Below are 14,433 nucleotides of genomic sequence, written 5' to 3'. Positions count from 1 at the left end.
TAGTTTTGATAAATTGTTACTTTAATTTCCTATAAAATTTACCTTTAGGTTTATGCCTTTTAAGAATACATCGAAAATTTGTTTTAGCGAATCAATATGAAATAATTGCAGAAATGATTAACCGGTTTGCTGAGCAACCGACACGTCTGCTTTTTAAATAGTTTTTGTAAAACAAATCGGCATGTACATATCGTCCCGGCATGCCAGAAATATGAATGTGTAAAGATGAAAATTTTGGGATTTTTTTATATGTCGGGGCCGTCCCCCCCTAAATTCGATCCTGGCCACGCCCATGGATAGGTTTGCCAGATTTTGAAATGGAGAAAGGAGTACATTTATATTTTCGATAGAAAAAAAGCAGTACAAGACCTAAAAAAGGAGTACATTTTTTTAATTTTTTGTGCAATTTATTGTTACAAATTACTATTAATTAGGTACAAATAAACATTAGATATTTTAGAAATCTTTTTCAAAGCAACAATAAGTGTTAAAAATAAATAACTAAATGAGCTGGCTTTCCAACAAGGGCGGTCGTTAAAGAAATGGTGATTAAAGGGGGAGTGAGCGTGGCACCCAATTGTGATATTTGGCGATTTTTCTAAGGCGTCCCTAGGGACCCATAGGGGGCCTAGGTGGTCGGGGGTGCCACGCCCACTCCCCCATCGCTCACCACCTCTTCAATGACCGCTCTTATAGGAAATTTTCCCCAACTACATTCTACAAAAGAATTCCAAACTCTTTCTGAATATATGGCCACTTTTTTAACTTTAGCCTTATAATTAATTTAATGTTTTTCTGATTTTTATACCCGAGCGCTCTGCACCTACCTTGCTACGACCATGCTTACACTTTTTCACTATCACACTTAACTTTGCTTATTAAGAGTAGTGTTTGCCACAATATGAATGACAAAGTACAGGACGTAAGATAATAACCATCGCACAGGTTTTTTGAAAAATAAAAGGGTCCTTTATAGATGTTGCGAAAAATAGTATTTTTTTGTTAACTTTGTAAATACTTTACATTAATTTTATTAATTAGTTTTAAAATTTTAATCCTGATTTGCATTTGCCAGCTTTGGGAGATAAGTTCATGCGGCACTCACGTCTTTTATAGGTGTACGATTTCTTAGACTTTGTATAAAAAAAAGAGAAAAAAAGGGTTGGTCGTATGAATGCCCTCCTAGTTACCGGAAAGACGGTGTATAAAGGACCCAAATGGGGGAAATTAGCCTATATTTACAGAAGATATGTAATAAAGTAACCGACGAAGACTTGCGTGCCGCTTGCGCTTTTCTCCCAAACCCGCTGGTAAACTCAAATGAAGGTTAAAATTTAAAAACGAATTAATAAAATGTTTGCAAAATCTATAAAGGTCCCTTTTATAAAAAACAAAAAAAATGTGCTATAGTTATTATTTTACACCCTGTAAATGATAAAATATTAATAGCTGGAAAAAGGAGAACGAAAGATGTACAAAACTAATAAAGCAGTACAAGGGAGTACATTGCAATAAAAAGGAGTACGTGTACTCCCAAAAGCAGTACGTCTGCTAACCCTTATTGCAGAGTAACAATATGGGTATCAGTTAAAAGGAAAAATTCTGTAGAATTCAAAAAATAATAATTATTTGGTGCACCAGGACGAATAAATGTCATTTTCAACATTAAAAATTGTATCCTTGAATATCCTGGGAAATTTCCAATATTTATTTTTGAAAAAGATATATATCCAGGACTAATATGTAATATCCTAACTCTATTAGTTTTAGATAAATAAAATTTTACACTTCTTTTATAAGATACTGGAATCATTACACAGAACAGCACTCGGCTGGGTATTGGACCAAACCAATTTTTTTAAGAGATTGAGTCATAGGTAAAAAAGTAATTTCTCCATTTTTCGAAGTTGGCCTTCGAAGTTCCAAATAGGGCATTTGGTAAAAAAATATTTTTTATTGTTATGCATATGTACATAACTAAAAAACTAAAAATATAGACGTAGTCCGCCTATTGCTCTTATTTGAGTGGTATATAACTTTATTTTGTGCAAACTTATATTACAAGTGCTATAAGGTCGGGTCTTCGAAAAATGAAAAACCATATATTTCAAACAATGTTGAAATGGTTTTTAAAAAATTGGTATCGTTGTAAACGTGATTACACCCTGATATGCATTTAAAATGAAAAAATATCTTTTTTATGAAAAAAAAATATTTTAAACCAAAAAATTACTAACCGGTTTTTAAAATATTGATATAGTTGTAAACGCAGTCAAACCTCCTTTCTTCTGATAGGCGTATTTGTATACTTCGTATATAAAAATTTGAAAAAAACACTTAAATGGAGAAAATATCTTTTTTTATAAAAAAAATATATTCTAAACAAAAAAATTTCAAAGCGTTTTTTAAAAAATTGGCATCGTTGTAAAGGCGATTAAACCCCTTTCTTTGGGTATGCATATTTGTATACTTCGTATATAAAAATTTGAGGAAAAAATCTTAAAATCAAAAAATACCTTTTTTTTAAATAAAATATTTTAAACTAAAAAATTACAATCCGATTTTTTTTTTAACTAGTAAAGGATACCAGAAATCTTATATTTTCTTAAACTCAAAAATGTTTATTTACAAAACAATAAAAATACTTAACCCTCTAGTAGGCTGAACCGCCTCCAGACGGTCGTTAACTAAACACCTTTTTAGTGCCCTATAATAATTTTTTTCTATATTTGTAAGGCACGATCTTTAGACAAAAATCGTACCTTTACAGCGCTTTAAATTTTAATCCGTTATGCCAATTTTATTTTAATCGGCAGTTGAATTACAGATTGTGAAAACACGGTTAAAATTAATTCTTTCTTGCTATTTAGTAATTTCGTAATTAAAGAAATTTTTCTTTTGATAAATTTTTTGATATAAAAAAAATCGTTGGATCTCGTTGTTAAAAGCACCGTATTTTAATATAAGTTTTATAATTCTGTCACCATTCGAAATGGAGAAAATTGCTTTCGAGCACACACCATCTACAGACCGGCTTGCCGACATTCAAAATCCAAGTTTGCATTTTTGACCGTCTGCAGACGGGATTGCCGGTTCGTAGGTCAACATTGTGTAAGAGAAAGCTGAAAATATGTGTAAGTATATCGGCGAGCCCGTCTCCAGACGGTCTTGGTTGTTATCCCCTGTAGGAAAAATTTACTGTCACAGATCGAAATGGACATCAGTTTTGGATCTCTCGTGCTAAAATCACCCATTCCAGAATTTTTCAACTCATAAAAAAATTGGCCTTCTAGAGGGTTAAGCAGTAAATCATACGTTCAATTTGTTCTTTAAGAGCGCATGCATAGTTCCATAATAATGATTCCAGTATATTCATTTATGTATATTGCAACTATATCTTATAAAGAGAAGCGTAAAATTTTTTTATCTAAAACTAATAAAGTTAGAAGGATGAAATTTGAGGATGTGGTAGTTTATATATTAGTTATTAGTAGTATTGGAAATTTCCAAGGATATTCAAGGATAAAGTTTTAAAAGGACATTTTCAATTCTTATTCGTCCTGGTGCACCCAAAAATTAAATTTTTTTTCTATTCTACAGAATTTTTCCTTTTAATTTAAACCCATGTTGTTATTCTTCAATGCACCGAATCTTTTGAATAATTTTTTTATTCAAGCAATTCTAGAAATTTCAAAGTCCTTTTAAAAAAAATTCTGACATCAGAGAGACTCAGTTTTACTATATTTGGCCCCCAGTTTTGTGAATATCTTGATTTTTTCATGTGTAAAATAGACTGTCGCACGATGTTATCGCAACTGGAATGTAACGACCCGGCGATATGCCCATAATACGATTGATATTTTTGTTGTATTAATTTCTTGGGCATATCACACATTATCAGAAGCATGTCAACTATACTTAAATTATTTTATTTTTACTTTTTACGGTCTAGTTTAAGGAAGTTCCAACGTTATATAACAACCTTAAGAAAATCATAAAGTATTTTGTTTGAATTGAAATCAGTACACATTTTGAAAAATCAGGACATTAGCGTACTGATTGAAGAAATTAATAAAATCATTACAAGAGTTGAAAAATCAGTACGCCTGGAAAACATAAGGCGAAGTCACCTCTAGTTGAAAAATAGTGAACTTATAGTGCATTTATAGTTAGGTGACCTCCCTACAGCGTAATTCGATAATTAATTAGTGAATTACCCTCTTTCCACGTCACACCTTACTAATTCGTTTGGCAGCTATATTTCTTGTTCTTGTTCTTCGATATTTATTATTGTTTTTGTGTATTGCAAATATCGAAGATAGAGCCAAAATTTAAGTTATCAAAGATTTTAATTTACATAGAGAATATTTTATTAATTAGTTTTCCAGCAACTAGAAAAAGTGCCAGCAAATGGGACTAGGCCGGTGAAAACTTCGATATATTTCCGATAAATATTAGAGAAGGCAGCGACTCGTTAATGATGAGGTAAATTACGTAATTCGAAGGGTAATTTGATGGCGTATGACGAATGAGAGAGGGAATTACGAAGCGTGGAAACGTCGTATTAGGTTAGGTTAGGTTAGAGTGGCTGCCCCGCGCAGAGCGGGTAGCGTTAATTAAACCACCGAGTGCATTTTATAAAGCACAAAAAGTCGAGAACGTTCGCCGAGTTCAAATCGGCTAAACAATCTACAAAGTACTTGTTGAAGAATTGGCAGAGATAGTGTTCGATGGTCTCCACCTCCTCCTCGTCTCTGCAACTGCGACAGAAATCGTTGGTGAGGTATCCTAACCTCTTTCCGTGTGTGCCCATCAGGCAGTATCCGGTGATTAACCCGACTACTAATCTAAGAGAGGAGCGGTCCAGCCGGGTAAGAGCTATAGATCGCTTTACATCAATCTTTGGCCATATTTGCGTGGTAATATGACAGGTGGTTTCCACAGCCCATCTTATATTTACCTCCTCAACGAGTTTCGCGTTTAGTCTGTGTTTGCAGGAGGTTAGAGGTATGCCCGCACTCCGACCAGAATTGACTACAGATATTTGCGTCCCCCTCATTGCCAGCTCGTCGGGTAGGCAGTTGCCAGGGATGTCCCTGTGTCCAGTGACCTATACAACAGTCAAGGAGCATTTTGATGCCTGCAGGTTGAGAGTCTTCCTGCATTCGATGGCTACTTTGGACGTTGCTTCGTTAGAATTGAGAGATTTGATAGCAGCCTGGCTATCAGAATAGATAGAGATAGGCCGTCCTGGAGGGGCGGAGGTTATAAGCCACCGATCCGCCTCCATTATGGCGTTTAATTCCGCTTGAAAAACGCTGCAATGGTCCGGTAAGCGAAAACTGAGATTTAGCGCGAGTTCGCCAGAGTAGATCCCGCTACCCACTCTTTTGTTAAGCTTGGAACCATCTGTATATATGTCCGTAGACCCTGGGTTCATGTCGTTCCTCTCTGGGATTCTTGTGGAGAATTTGTTATCTAAACAGAGTAGTGGAGTGGTATAATCTATTTGTCGTAGATTATCCGGTAGAGTTTCAAGTACTTTTGCGTGCCCGAATCTGAGGTCTCTCCACGGCTGGATTGTATTTAGCCTGGCCGCACTGCAGCTGGCCTGAAATTTGCCGTAGAGATCCACAGGTGGAAGATTTAAGATAATTTCCAGAGATTTGGTGGGTGTGGTGGGCAGGGCTCCCGTGACGAGCATGGCAGCCGTCCTCTGCACACGTTCCACCTTGGCTCTGGATATGGTGTTATTTAGCGCAGGCCACCATACGGTGACCCCGCAGAAAAGGATGGGTCTTATCACAGCTGTGTACATCCAGTGTACTATATGTGGTTTTATTCCCCATTTTTTGCCTATAGCCGCCTTGTAGGCATACAGGGAGGTATTGGCCTTCCTGGAGCGATCTACAATGTTTCGCTTCAAGTCCAGCTTTCTGTCCAGAATAACACAAAGGTATTTCACCTTGGGTGAGAGAGTAAGTGCCACCCCGTTTAGGGTGGGAGGGTTAAATAAGGGAGTTTTATACTTCCTTGTGAAAAGTACCATTTCTGTCTTGGCAGGATTGACACTAAGTCCACATTCCTTGGACCAGATGTTTACCAGACCTAGCGCGTTTTGCAATAACTCACTCAGGACCTGAAGATGTTTGCCCGTTGCAACGATTGCTATGTCATCGGCGTACGCTATGACTTGACAACCGGTGCTCCTAAGGCTTAGAAGTATGGTGTTCACTGTTAGATTGCAGAGTAGAGGGGAGAGAACGCCCCCTTGGGGGGTGCCCCTAGTCACATACTTTGTAATGGAACCATCCCATAGTTCTGGTAGAATAGTTCTCTTTCCGAGAAGGAGCTCAACAAAATCCACCAGACCTCGCTGCACCCCACCCTGAGAAGGGAGCTAACAACAGACTTCGGTAGACGTTGTTGAAAGCACCCTTGATATGGAGAAAAACTCCGAGCGTGTTTTCCTTTAAGGCCAATCCTATTTCAATCGTCGCTACGATTTCATGGGGTGCGGTCTCCACGGATTTCCCCTTGGAATATGCATGCTGATTCGAGGAGAGGCTGTCAGCTTTAATATTCCGTCGAATAATCTATCTACAATAACTTTCTAAAACATCTTCCTCAATAACTTTCTTCCTCACCATTTCGATACAGTTTACACATTGTATTATATTTGAGGTACATTCTTTACTGTCGTGGTTCCCGGCACATTTACTACATGTCATTTTATTTGTGCATTCGCTGGCTTTGTGCTTATATTCGAAGCATTTGAAACACCGCAAAACGTTTAAGTGTTCGTAAATGACACAAGTGTCCCACTCTATATTAACCCTATTTTTTGCAATACATTTTCATAGGTGATTGCATCGGTTTCTATTAATGCTATGTAACTTTCGTCTCTACGGTTAGTATTATCATACATCTTTAGCACTTTGAGTCCTTTTTCTTCGCATACGTCGTTTTGCTTGGTTAGGCATTCTATCAATCGATCATTGCTTATTTTTTCAGTTTGCCAACTATCTTCAGTACCTTTTTTATCTCAGCTTTTTCTTTAGACTTCTTAGCTTCGTATTCGTTTCCAATAGCCTCTCTTACTTTCTGTTGTACTTGCTCGCAAGCATCTTTATTTTTGCATTCTACAATTATTCCCCCACTTTTTATTTCCTTCACGTTCCTTACGAGACCATCTGTAGGCTCAACCACCTTTTTTAATACCTCTTTCGTTTCTTTAGCTTTTTTGCTTTTGTTTATCGGTTTAATCACAATGCTGGTTTCTGTTCTTATATGAAGTTTTAGTTTTTACGTTCTCATTAACCTGGCGCAAATTTATTAATAGTTCATTGCTTTTTTGGAATTCATTTGATATATCTTTTATGATCTCATTCTTCATCGCATTTATGTTTACTTCAATATTATGCTCCAGAAAGGAGTTGAAGTCGGTTATAATGCTGTTCTTTATTTGGGAGCATTTATTGCTAAATATTTGTTCAACTATTTGCTTTACATCAGAGGCTGTCATTTTCGATTGCTCACACTTGTTAATCAGATGTTTAATTTCAATAAACATTGTATTAGTGTCTGATAATGTACACTGGTTACAAAACCATTTGAGGTTAATATTTTCTGATATAATCTTGATCTCGTTTCTTTTAAGGTTGCTGCATTTTAAACAAAACTTGTAGCCACACCCACCAGAGCATGCTATAATTGTATCTACTTGCAGCACTTTTGCAGTACACTCTTTACATTCCATCGGCATCGTGAATGTATGAGTGTACCAGAATTAACTCAACACTGCACACTCGCAATTATTAATACATACGCATTAACAACAAAAAAGTAAATAAATAAAGTTCAATATGAAATACAAAATATTATAATTTAATTTCAACTAATTCAAGTGTTAACGTGGTGGCAGCTCTGTAACTTTAGTTAATCTGACAGCACAGTTTCAGTTTCCACAGCTGTTTCGATTCCAGCATGAAAACACGCAGTGAAATTTTTTGCTTTATGCTTTATATATTATGTATGTATGTATGTACATATGTTATGTATTATGTTGATTTCACGGGCTCGAAACAACAAAAACAAAACCGCCACTCACCGGCCCCAATCCTGTGGGAATGGAGCATGCACCTCAGGAAGGCGAGGTCGCAGTCCCAGATAAAAGCACACTCCACAAGAAAGCAGACAGGCGGCAGCAGGGCAGCCGGAAGGCTACAGCAGGACAAGCAGGCAGCAGCAGAACAGGTTGGCCGCGGCCGGACAGGAAAGCAGCGCCGGCTCGAAAACGATGAAAACAACGTAAACAGCGTTAACAGCCGGCAAACTCAAGGACGACACTTATTCCACTCCCACAGGCGCAGGAACGTATATTTGCCAATTTTTTACAATTTAAGTGTTTTAATACGGGGTATTTACTACTACTTTTGGTCAAAATCGCGAGTGCCAAAAATTTTTGTTTGTTCCGATTTTGATCGTTTCGAATTTGTTCCGTGAGAAGCGTATCTGTGTAGAGAGACCGACAGCGTATTTTTATACTTTGTCCAGTCGGTTCGTTTCTTGTTCCTGTATGCTGTTAAAGGAGCAGGATCAAAATTGAGCTTAAAGCTTATGTAGAGATGGGCAGAGAAAGAGTGTTCTTTGGACACCTGCCAGTCCCTTTTCTGATCAGACAAACCGCTCGAAACAAGGGTGATGTCCAGCACTTCGCTTCTAACAGAGGTCACAAAAGTGGGGTCGCGCCCGCGGTTACATACAGTAAGATTATATAAAAGAACCAAGTCAAGTAAACACTCACCTCAAAAGTTGGTGTCGCTTGAGCCCCAGATCGTGTTATGCGAATTAGAGTTTGCCCCTATTATGACCGGGAGTTTCGTGCGATTTGCTTCCTTCACAGCTTCTTCCAGTCTGTAGGGTGGAAAAACATGGCTGTCGTTGGCCATGTAGCATGTTGCCAGCCAGATAACGCTCTCCTTCAGCTGGACGCTGATGCAGACAGTGTCCTCATCGCTGTATTGGGAGAGTAAAAAATAAGAATATACTTTTTTATCAGAATACAAGCTCTGATCCTACCTGCTACTGGAGCTGTCACAACCTGGTAGGCATCAGAGTTCAGTCCGCAAACCTTTTTTCTAACGATCCAAGGCTCTTGGACTAGAATCAAACCCTCAGCTTTATTGCTGAGGCGAAGAAGAAGGAGAGCCGAGGCTGCCTTGGAATGGTGCAGATTAATTTGTAGGATCTGCACCATCCTCAGAGTCGGTGATGTCCATCGCTTCTAGCTCCTCCCGTTCGGCAGTGGCAATGACTGTGACGTCATTAACCTCCTCCTCCGGTTCGGAGTCCAGAAGCTGGTCCACATTCAGCATTGCCCACCGGCTGTATACCGACCCTACGTAGGAAGATACTGACCTCGTGTCGCTCTCAGTATCCGACGCGGTATCGGGTACACCTGTTGGTAGGTCCCCAGCTCCACTCGTGGTGTTTTCTGTGGACCCCGCGCTGTCTGCCACCGATGCCGACTCAGAGGCGCCAGGTCCACTCGAGGCGTTGCCTGTGTTGTTGGCACCTTCGTCGGTAGAGTTATCGGGAGGAGCGGGTCCTCTCGAGGCGTTGCCCGCCTCCTCCCCTTTTGGATCCACCCGCGGTGTCGTCCAGAGATCGTTGTCCCTTTTGGCCTGGGTCCTTCCGGGCGTTCCCCCTAGTCGATGGTTTGTCCTTACCGCCCTTCCCGGAGGATCGCTTATCGAAGACTTCCATTGCCCACTTGAGGGAGGCTTTTTGCTCCTCCGTCAGCTGGTCGTATGGAACGACGCCTAGTCTTTTAATACCCTTAGCGGCTGCCCTTCGGTCGCGCTAAGCCCTGACGGAGGGCGGAATTATTTTCGCTGCTTTGGAGCAGCTGGGGCGCCGATCCAGGTCGTTTGCCCCGGTTGTTGTTTTACTCGCAGGAGTAGTTCCCTTGCTTGTCCATGGAGGACTTGGGTTCGGTTACTACCCCCTGTGAGTTGGATGTGCCCGGGATTAGCGTGGAGAGAGGGGCCGTCCGCAGCTTCCCCACCGGCCTCGACTTTCCCTCGAGGGGTATAGTTTTGCTGGTATCGCTGGAAGTATGCTTTTCCTCTGGGAGCTTAGCATTCCCCCACATTCTGCGGAGGGCCGAATCTGTTTGGGCCATGTAGGCCCTGTCTTCGGCGCCGTCGATGCGGTTCCCGAGATGGTGGGTTTATTGGACCTAACTTCGCCGTGTCCAGCGGCGGCACTACCTGTGCAGGGTTCCGAGGCTTCTTTTGTTATGTTCATCATCTGGTTCTTTGGCCTCCTACTAAGAAGAAGCCTTCCGGCGGCCGGAAAAAGGGAAAGGGGAAAAACGGTCGACCACTGCAGAGCCCCATGCCGCAGCAAGTCCACCGTTACTCCCGGAGGCGGACCGTATCCGGGAGGCGCCGTTAGAGCAAAACGTGTGCTAATATTTCCGTGGGTACCTGCCGAATCCGGTCCTACACCACGGCGCTCAAAAGCACAGTGGATCAAATCAATGCGAAGATCAGCGCCCCGAAATGCAAGCATCTCGGTATCAATTGGAAGTGCGGTATGGACACACTTACCCTATTGGTAAGGTGCGAGGCCTATCTAAACTTCTGCCGTGCTATGGGTCCGGCACCCGGTTGCAATGCAACTCCACATCGAGCCAGAACGACTCTCCCCGCATTTGGGTTTAAACCACAGCCACCACGATACTCCCCGAGGGGCCGTACCCAAGAACAGGTCAGAGTAGACTCTGGGGGCTCCTGTTCCCCGTGGTACCAGAATTAAGTCTCCGGTCAGACCTCGTAGCCCTAACTACTCCCAGTTGAGTTTCCAAACCACTCTGGACTGGTCGCCCCCACCCATGAAATTAACCCCTCAACTAATTGCACACCTTCTTCTTCCAAACACCTCTCGTGCAAATACCCTCATACTTTCAACATGCCGGCTCGAAGAGAGAGCATCGTAAAAAACATACCGTCCATCAGTCCATCTAATTCCCATCCCAGATAAATCCCTAATGTCAGAGTACATCGGATATTCACAAACAACGTGTCTAAAATATTCGCTTCGCGCACCACATGCACAACTTTCCGAATCATGAAGGTTCCGGCTATGCAAGAACGCATTGAATGGCCCATGTCCGGTCAGAAGAAAACCCAGACTCAGACAAAATCTGAAATCCGGGTTTTCACGGACAAAAGTAACGTCACGAATATACTCATATGTCACCCGGCCGTTGGAACTATTGTCCCAGCGGTCCTGCCACTTCATTAAGACCATCTCCCACAAGGAGCGTTTACACTCCAAATACCCTCTCTCCAAGTCGGCATCCGAAATCCACCCATCCAACAACGGCATCTCCATGCCCCTTCTCAGCCGGAAAGCCATAGAACGCTCTATAACCACCAAATCAAGAGGAGGCACCCCCAAGAGCACCTGCAGCGCATCAGTGGAAACCGTGCGACATACCGGCAGACAAGACAGCAGCATTACCCTCTGGCATGACAAAACCCACAACCGTCATAGCAGATTCATACCAAACAGCAGAGCCATAAGTGGCACAAGCCACAAACAGGCCCTGATATATGGTACGAACAGCACGCCGGCCTAGGCCCCAATCAGACCTCAAAACACGACGTACCTGACCCACAACACCAAGAAGTCGCTGGTTAAGGCGCACAAAATGCAAACCAAAGTTCATCCGCTCGCCCATCAACAGCCCCAAGTATTTCACTTGCGGCTCGTACCTAAGACTGGTTCCATTTAATTGGATGACCGGCGGGCGACCACGCGACAATTTCCCCTTGAGGAGAATCATCACTGTCTTCTCTACCGACACATCTACACCCACATCCACACCCCATGCACTAAACACACCTAGCAGCTGATTTCCCTTCAGCTCTATTTCAGCCCTCGACTGCCCCTCTACCAAGATGGGAAGATCATCTGCGTACGCACTAAAATTGCAAAGTGGCTCAAGCTGTCCTAACAGGGTAACCATCATGAGGTTCCATATAAACGGGCCGCAAATAGAACCCTGAGGACAACCACGAGCAACCTCAGCCTCAATTCTACCCCCGTCCCCAACTAAAGCGGCTCTCCTGCCAGAGAAGTAGCTACGCCATAAAGCCAACTCTGGAAACCCAAGTCTCTCTAGCAGCTCAATGACCCTATCCCAACGTAAATAGTCGAACGCCCCCTTAAAATCAACGAATATGCCAAGAACATACCTACAGGTACTATTCTTGACACACCCCTTGACGTTAAGCCAAGCGTCCTCAATACTGCGTCCTTTCTTAAACCCATACTGCCTATCCGACATGCTACCCCCAGTAAGCTTCTGAAGCCTTTCCACCATGACCCGTTCCAGCACTTTCCCAAGCACTGGAAGGAGACTGATGCCCCGATAAGAACGAGGATCACTCCTGACCTTATCGGGCGACTTCAGAAGAGGAACAACCCTAGCTACCTTCCACTCACGTGGAAAATATCCCTCACACATGCATTTATCATAGATTGCCTCCAAGTATTCCGGAATGAACTTCCACAAGCATTTGCATATCTCTCCGTTCAAACCATCAAAACCCGGTGACTTTCCAGATCTAACCAGGCCAAATGCATACCCCAACTCCCCAAAACCTAGTGGAGGGACCTCTTGTGCTTGAGGAACCTGAACCTCCGAACTAGGAAAGAACGCACCTAACAAGACCCCCGCACACTCCCTCCACGTTGTTAACACGGAGCCACCAACTCAAAGAGAGGTGATCTCCTCACTTCGACGCCCGCGACAGATCCTATAGACCTGCTCCCAAGGGTCGTCCCTATTTTCCAACACAAACCTTCTCCACTCTTCCTCCTTCACCCGTATAAGCATCTCCTTATACTCCCTCATTTCCCGAGAAAACAGCAATCTAGCTTGAGCTAGACCCTCACCCCCCCCTACGACGTTCCCGCTGAAACCGTCGCCTAAATCGACGGACGGACCTTCGTTTCTCACTGAGCTCTTCCGACCACCATTTGATCCGCTTTAGTTGCCCCCCTTCTCACTTATTAAAAACCCTGTCATTAACTCCCCAAACAATGTCATTTAGACAAACAATGTGTTTGTCTACACCCATTTCTTCGAATACCCCCAGTGGTATTGTTAATACCGCCTCTCTTACCCTATTCCCATATTGCTCCCAGTTAACACCATTTGTGCGCCACCTTATCATCTGGTACCTATCCTTACGGTCAGGGGGGGAGAGTAGAGTAATCTCAATCTTAATAGGATTGTGATCACTTACACCCCATCCTCCCTTGACTTCCCACTAAAATCTGAACGCCCCCATCCCAGCCCTGTTCACCAGAGTTAGGTCAATGTCAGTGGCACCCATCGGCCCATCAAACGTGTACCACTCATTAGGCATATTGACAACGTCAACGCCACTGGTCATCACCCACTCACCTAATACTTCACCCCGCTGGCAGCTTTGATATCCAGACGAATGTCGGGATGTCTCGGGGAAGAAGCATTTGCGTCTAAGCAAATGACCACCGGCGTGCTACTCGCTAGTAGTAGCATGGTGTCAAGATACCTAATATATGGCTCCAGAGCCTCGCTGAATTTGCAGTACATGCAAGCAACAAATAAACGCCCAAACTCTCCCTCCAACCCCACAGCTACCCCCCAGTCAGACGAATCTATCACAACACATCCGTAGCTGGACCTTAAATCCTCCAGGAAGTCCTCTTACCACCCCATGAGTTGAATAGGGCTCCTGGAGTAAGGCAACGCTATAGCCCTACTCAACCATCATGGCACCCACGTCGCACATGACGGCGTAAGACCCCTGACAATTAATTTGAAGGGCTTTGACCATTAGTGTCTTGCGAGCGCCCGAGCAACAACACCACTATATATCGGACACAATGCCGACACCATTATATGGTCCGCTGGTCTACCCCTCCTGGAACAGTTGAGACAATGCGGAGCATTGACGCAACTCGCTATCCGGTGACCCTCCTGTCCACAACTATGGCAAACTTCCTTTTTCGCCTTACATTCTGACACCCTATGGTCAAATCTCATGCACCGGAAACAGCCCTGCACGAGGGTGTCCGGGGTCTAACCCTGAAGGAGTACCACTTTACGTAACACCGACCTGCTTCCAAGAGGACGGACATTAATTTGTACGATCCCTCAAGGACAACATTAGTTGCACCGTTAGGAGCACCTTCCAGGGTCGACTGACCATCCTCACCTCCCTACCCATGCACCCCGGACTGAACTCTTGCAAGTCCAGTCTATACAGCTCCTCCATAAATTTATCCGGAGATATCTCCTTGTGCACTCCTTGAACCACTACTCTTGGCCCCAGCTTCCTTTTTACGGAAACATCTAATCTCAGTTCA

This window comes from Rhagoletis pomonella, unplaced genomic scaffold (assembly GCF_013731165.1).
Source record: "Rhagoletis pomonella isolate Grant_MI unplaced genomic scaffold, Rhpom_1.0 Rhpom_scaffold_00052, whole genome shotgun sequence".
NCBI classification, from domain to species: domain Eukaryota; kingdom Metazoa; phylum Arthropoda; class Insecta; order Diptera; family Tephritidae; genus Rhagoletis; species Rhagoletis pomonella.
Note: the sequence above shows the minus strand (reverse complement) of the source record.